Below are 6,996 nucleotides of genomic sequence, written 5' to 3'. Positions count from 1 at the left end.
TTTTGAAAAAGTGGGGGTGTAGTCCTAATATTCGTATAATAGTGGGGGTGTATGTCAAATTCTCCCATCCCAACTAATTAACTAAGGATGAACCAAAATGAAAATGTAATTACGTTTCCTTTGAAGAATCCTCTTGATTTGAAGAAATAAGACTTATTACTGGGTATTGTTAGGTTTCACTTTAATGTAAGTATAGGTCTTCTACTTAGTAGCAACTTTTTACTTTTTTTTTTTTTGATGAAATAGCATAGCATTAAAAACCAAGCGTACAAAACAGAGAAGCGTAAAAAGAAAAACCCTTACAAACTATAATACATCTACTACTAAAGTAACGGCAATACAAATGCCGGAACTGAATTCCATTCTTTCCGTTCTCCATGTCTTCTTCCCCATTTTGCTAACGCATCAGCTGGAGCATTGCTTTCCCTACAAATGTAAGTAAACTTAATACCTGCAAAGTTATTTTTCATGGATTGGATTTGTTGTATTGTCTTCATGGATTGCCAGTGTAGAGCAGTGTTATGGCCATTTAGGTGATTGATGATTGCTTGATTGTCGCTTTCGATATGAGCGTGAGATATATTTAATTGTATCGCCCATTGCATACTAGCGAGTATGGCTAATCCTTCACATTCTTCCTCATGTTGACTACGAACTGTATTGGCTGCTGCTATAATGAAATTTGAATCTTCATCTCTAATAATGCATCCTATTCCTGCTGGTTCTTCGACTTTCGTGAACGAGGCGTCAACATTAAGCTTTAAATATGGTGTCGATGGAGGGCTCCATTTTTGTTTCTTCTTTGTTATCCTGCATATGTTATTGGTTGCTTTTTCGAACTTGAGAGGCGTTATATTTGCATTGTTAATTAGTTCAATGATTTGTGGGGGATTCTTTTTGTTTGTGTTAAAACAATTATCACATCTCGCCTTCCAAATATACCATAGAATTTTGGCATATAGGCTAATAGTTTCTTCCTTGAGTGTTTTCCATTGTATGATCCATTGATTAGTTGAGCTAATCTGATCTGTTCTCACGTTATAGTTGAACCAAATTGCCTTAGCAAACGTACAGTGCAAAAGCACGTGGTCAAGAGTTTCAATATCCTCACAATTAATACAGGAGAATTGGTCACCTATGAATTTGCCAATTTTCTCTTTGACAGGAAGGCTATTGGTACAGCATTTCCAAAGGAATATCTTTACTCGTGGTATCGTATTCAAGTTCCAAATAAATTTCCATTCAAGATTGTCCTGCATCTCATTCATATTACCTGATCGTAAGTGAAAATACATAGATTTTATCGTAAAATTACCTGACTTGGTTAGTGTCCATATCGGTTTATCTTCCTGGTTGTTCTGCAGGTTTATGCTAAGGATTGCGCTGCATATGTCATCATTAAAGCATTGCTGTATCATCTGCACATTCCAATTGTTGTTAGTAATTAGTTGGACCACCCATTGGATGTTGGCCCCTGTATGGTTAATTATGGGAGGAGGGTGATTCGGGATCCAGTAGTCCTTCCAAATGTTAATATTGGTTCCTGTATTAATATTCCAGAATATCAGGCTATTCGTCATATCATAATATTTAACTATAGATTTCCACGGCCAGGAATGAGTGGTTTTGGGGGGGGGGGGAGGGCCAGTGAGTATTCGGAAAATATTTGCTTTTGAGCACTTTGACCCAGATTGCCTTAGGGTTATTAATAATACGCCAAATGATTTTACTAAGAAAAGCTAAATTATCCAAGTGGGGTAGGCGTAATCCCAGCCCACCCAGATTTTTAGGTTTGCAAATTGCCGACCAGTTAATAGTATGGAAAGTTTTGGATTTTCCCCACCAGAAAGTCCTTTGGAGGGACTCAATGCTGTTACATATGCCCTTGGGGATGGCAAAGCACTGCATTTGGTATCGGGGAACGGCCGCTGCTATAGTAGAAATAACTACCGAGCGACCAGCTTGGGAGAGAAGATTGGATTGCCATTTTGCCAGCTTGTTTTTGATTTGATTGAGAAGGGGTTGAAAGCTAGATTTTTTGTTCTTACCAATGAAAAGATTCGTGCCCAGATATTTGTCACACGTCGAAGACTGGTGAACTTTAAGCTCACGGATGATCATTCGCTTAAATTTAGGATGAGAGTTCTTGGAAAAGAAGATGGTGGATTTGGAATAGTTAATCATTTGACCAGACGCATCACTAAATTCACGGAGGATTATCTTAAGGTTATGGATATTATCGAGTGAGTTAAGGCCGAAAATAATGCAGTCATCGGCGAAGAGGAGATGATTTATAATGAGATCCGAATTAGCTACCGGGAAGCCGATGAAGTGATGAGGACTGTTATTTTTGTCGAGGAGTCTACTAAGACCTTCCATAGCGATAGCAAAAAGGAAAGGCGAAAGAGGATCGCCCTGCCGAATCCCCCTGCTAACATTAAAGGTGCTTCCAGGACGCCCATTAATCAGTACCGCCATGGAACTAGAATTGAGACAGGAGCTGATAAGTCTAACCCATCCTGGATTAAAACCCATCAGCAACTTTTTACTTAATAGCAACTTTGGACTTTGAACTCAAACTTGAAACTTTCAATACTAAGAGCATCTTAATTTCCAGGATAATTTCATGGGCTTCCACACCAATCACTCAGATATGGAAATATCGCATCTGCTTTTTGTCGATGACTGCATTATTTTTGGTAAAAACACTATTGACAATGTTCACATTCTTAAAAACATTTTGCAGGATTTCAGTGAATCTTCTGGTCAAATGATCAACTATGCCAAATCAAATATCTTTTACTTGAAGAACTCGCACCCGAAGTTCAAACGTATGATCATGAGAGCACTTAAGGTGAAATATGCCTCAGCGTCAGAAAAATATCTTGGTTCGCAGCTTTTCATAGGAGCTCAAAAAACCACGGTATTTAAAGATATTCTGGATAAAATTAAAAAGAAGCTCAATAAATGGAATCACAGTTACTTATCTCTAGCTGGTCGCACGGTTGTAATCTCAACCATTGCGGCGGCTGTACCCCGATATCAGATGCAATGCTTTGCCATCTCCAAAGGGATTTGCAAAAGCATCAAGGCCGCTCAGCGGGACTTCTGGTGGGGTAAGTCTAAAGGTATACGTACTAAGGCTTGGTCCGATATTTGTACTTCTAAGAATTTGGGTGGTCTGGGCATCCACTTGCCAGAACTTGACAATACAACGCTCCTCACGAAAATGGCATGGAGACTAAAAAATAATCCGGAAGCAATATGGGCTAAACTTCTCAAAAGCAAATATTATCCGAACAAAGACACCCCGGGCTCTGCCAAAGCCCATCACTCCTGGATCTGGAAAAACATAAGAAAACACTATAGCTTAGTTGAAGATCTCGCTGTATGGGAAGTTCACTCAGGTAAGGATATAAACATCTGGACAGATAAGTGGATCCCTGAAATAGAAACTAACGTGGTGAATAACAATAACTCCAATTTAACCAAAGTTTCACAGCTCATTAGCAACAATCAATGGGACTTAGATGTTCTTAACGCTAACTTTGATGCTAACACCCAGAACCTCATCAAGGCAATCCCAGTGAATACAGAAGGTCAAGATCAACTTAAATGGAAGCTCTCCAAATCAGGTATTTTTACTGTTTCATCGATGTATCAGCACTTAAGCTCCAGGAATAGTTTACATAGCTCCAATTCCAAAAATTGGAAGTTCATATGGTCTTTACCTGTGGTGCCCCGTATCCAGTTCTTCATTTGGAAAACTTGTACCAGGGCTCTTCCGGTCAGAGCTAGAATAGGGAAATATATAGGTCTGTTCGAGACCTGCCCGAACTGTAGCGCTGTTGAATCCATTGAACATGCCCTTTTACACTGTGTAATAGCGAGAAACATATGGTTCCACTTTAACATAAAATCTGAGAACATTCTCTCCATCGAAGATTGGATTTTCTCGTGGGAAGAACAGCCTGATCTTTGTTACTCTAGTAACAATATACACTTTGCTACTATCCTTTGGATCTTATGGAAAATGCGTTGTGACCACTGCTTTCAGCATGAAATTAATGACCTTACGAAAATAATTAACATGATACATCATTACCCGAATACTAGCAGAACACAGGAACCGAATAAAGAAAAAAGGTGTGATAAATGGCAGCCGCCGGTGAATAATTTCATCAAAATTAATGTCGATGCATCTTTTCTTAACATCACTTCCATGGTGGGTATTAGTATGATAGCTCATGGCGGTGGGGCTAAATTCATTGAAGCTCAGGTTCAATCCACTAGAGCCAGGAATAGTGAAGAAGGAGAAGCTAAGGCTATCCTCCTAGGAATGGAATGGGCGGCAGACAAGCAATACAGATCGATTATCATTGAAAGTGACAACGCTAACCTGATTAAGCATATCCGCAATAGTCGTCACTCTATCCAATGGCAATCAAAGATTCACATCAAGAAAATCAAAGAAAGATGTAGTGCATTCCATGCAATCCAGTTCCATCACGTTAAAAGGGCAGCTAATTCTCAAGCTGATAAGCTGGCTAAATGGTCGAGGAAGCATAGTCTGAGTAAAGTGTGGCATAATATCCCTTATTTTTTTAGTTTATATGTATTGTAAGAACTCTTTGCTTCATTAATTCTATCGTAGTTCAACAAAAAAAAAGAGCATCTCTTATGCACACTCGAAAAAATAAAATTTTAATTGTTCTGTGTCATATTTTAGTTGAGAATTTTTTTAGGGCATTTTCAATGTAAGACTCAAATTGCAAAACTCTGAGTGTCACCCGAAATTTTCTTTAAAATTCTCTAATGTAAAATTTAATCTAAGTATTGAGATGATGTGGCATTATTTAATTCAAAGAAGTCTGAAAAATGTCGGTAATTTAAAGAATTGCTCTAAACACTCTAAAAATTAGAGGTGGTACTAATTTTGTTGTTATATCCAGCCTTACATGGATATCTAAGTTTGTTTTAAGGTTAAATTTGCACCTTAATTCTCTCTTTTGGTTGTAAATACCTTAATTCTCTCTTTTGGTTGTAAATTAAGTTGATTATTGGTTGTAACCACTTATTTCACTCTATTGCCCTTTTTAATGTTTATAAGGACCACATTTCACCCTAAACTTTTTAGATTTGAGCTTCGGCAGAGTGAGGGGTCCTTTTAAAGAATATTTATTGTTTTTTATCCAGATAATTTTATCAAAGGGTTAATTTTATTTTGGCCCCCAATTGTTCCCCAACTCATCGTTTTACCCCCCAGTTGTGTCCGACAATTCGTTTTTGTCCCAAGATCCACTTTTCGGGTAGTACTGACATCATCAAGACATAAGCAATATTTTTCTATATCCGAAATACCCCTATGACCAAATCAAAATCAAATTCAAGTTGTCAAATCAATTAACCGTTCTTTTTTTTGTTTCACTCTAACTTTATTTGTATATTCCCTTTCATCTTTCTTTCCTCTCTCTTTCCTCTCTCTTGTTTTGTGTAGATAGGTATAGATAGCAGGTCGTTGCGATGATGCCATTCTTTCGTCCCCTCCAGATTGTTTTTGAGAGAACGGATACTAGAGAGAGAAAATAGGGAATTTTAGAGAGAGGGAGAGAAGACTACTGCTTCGCTGTAAGGCGCTGAAGAAGGTAACAACAGTTAACAAACACCTGTTCTAGCTCTCCACCATTCGAGCAGGTTACTTAGGGTTAGGGTTTTCGCTTTCGTCTCAATTCTGTCAATTTCAATTCCGAACGTCTCTTGAAGAAGCAAACAAAATTTTCCTTTCAGGTAAAACCCTAATTCGTCTTCTTCTTCCTTTAATCTTATTTTTCTCTTTCAATTCTATTCTCTATTTGGTGTTTTTATGAATTTTGAAATTAAGGTTTTTAGGTGGTAGAAGAATAGAAAATAAAACCGATTGAGTATTAAAGTTGCGATATCTCGTTCGAGCTTAGCTCGTCGAGTTTTCGCACTTTGTTTTCCTCTTCAAGATGGATTTTTCTGGTGGAACATAATCAATTGAAAATTCTTCAGATCATCCAGAACCTCCTGATCCTGATGTGCTTGAAATTGATCCAACGTCTCGATATATTAAGGTAAATCTTGTACCCACAGTTTAATTGTTTATATCTGGAACTTGAAGAAACTGATCACTAAAAGATGATTCTCCGCTTGATAAAGAGATCTAGGAGGACTGGGTGGATTAGCAGGAACAACGGCGGCGGCGCTGGACACAACGAATCCATTCTTACACTCGTAACAGATGATATCTAGAAGATCTTCTGATACGGTTTCTATTGAAACTCTCTTATCACAGTGATAACACCAGTATTCTGATGGTTCCGGTTTCATTTCCGGTTCAGATGCCGGTGAGATTAGTGGTTGAGGTGGGGTTTCTACCATTACCAGAAACAAGAGATTGAGGATTTCTTGCCCAATCTGTAAATTGAAAAGAGAGAGAGGAAAGAGAATATTGAAATAAAGTTAGAATGAAACCAAAAAAAAATTAAAAAGAAGGGTTAATTGATTTGACAACTTGGATTTGATTTTGATTTGGTCAGAGGGGTATTTCGGGTATAGGAAACTATTGATTATGTCTTGATGATGTCAGCACTGCCCGAAAAGTGGATCTTGGAGCCAAAACGAACTGCCGGACACAATTGGGAGTCAAAACGGTGAGTTGGTCAACAATTGGGAGCCAAAACGGAATTAACCCTTTATCAAATGTCTGCTTTATGGCAAGTTGAAATGTTGTTTAGGTCAAATATGTTTGAATGTATTTTTACTATTCATCTTTATTACTTACATTAAAAAATGACCATGTTCACTAAATTACAAAACAAGATTAGCTTAATTGAACACTTAAATAATATTTCAAACTTTTCATTATACTATGTTTTCATATACCATGGATCTATTATTAAACCATAAACTCTAGATATTATCAAACTTATTTGACCTAATCTTTTGTCTTAATTGATAATATTCAAATCTATC

Source organism: Eschscholzia californica, unplaced genomic scaffold (assembly GCF_041429995.1).
Source record: "Eschscholzia californica isolate CP2 unplaced genomic scaffold, dmEscCali1.0.p SCAF_3, whole genome shotgun sequence".
In the NCBI taxonomy this organism is placed as follows: Eukaryota; Viridiplantae; Streptophyta; class Magnoliopsida; order Ranunculales; family Papaveraceae; genus Eschscholzia; species Eschscholzia californica.
This window is presented reverse-complemented; position numbering follows the sequence as displayed.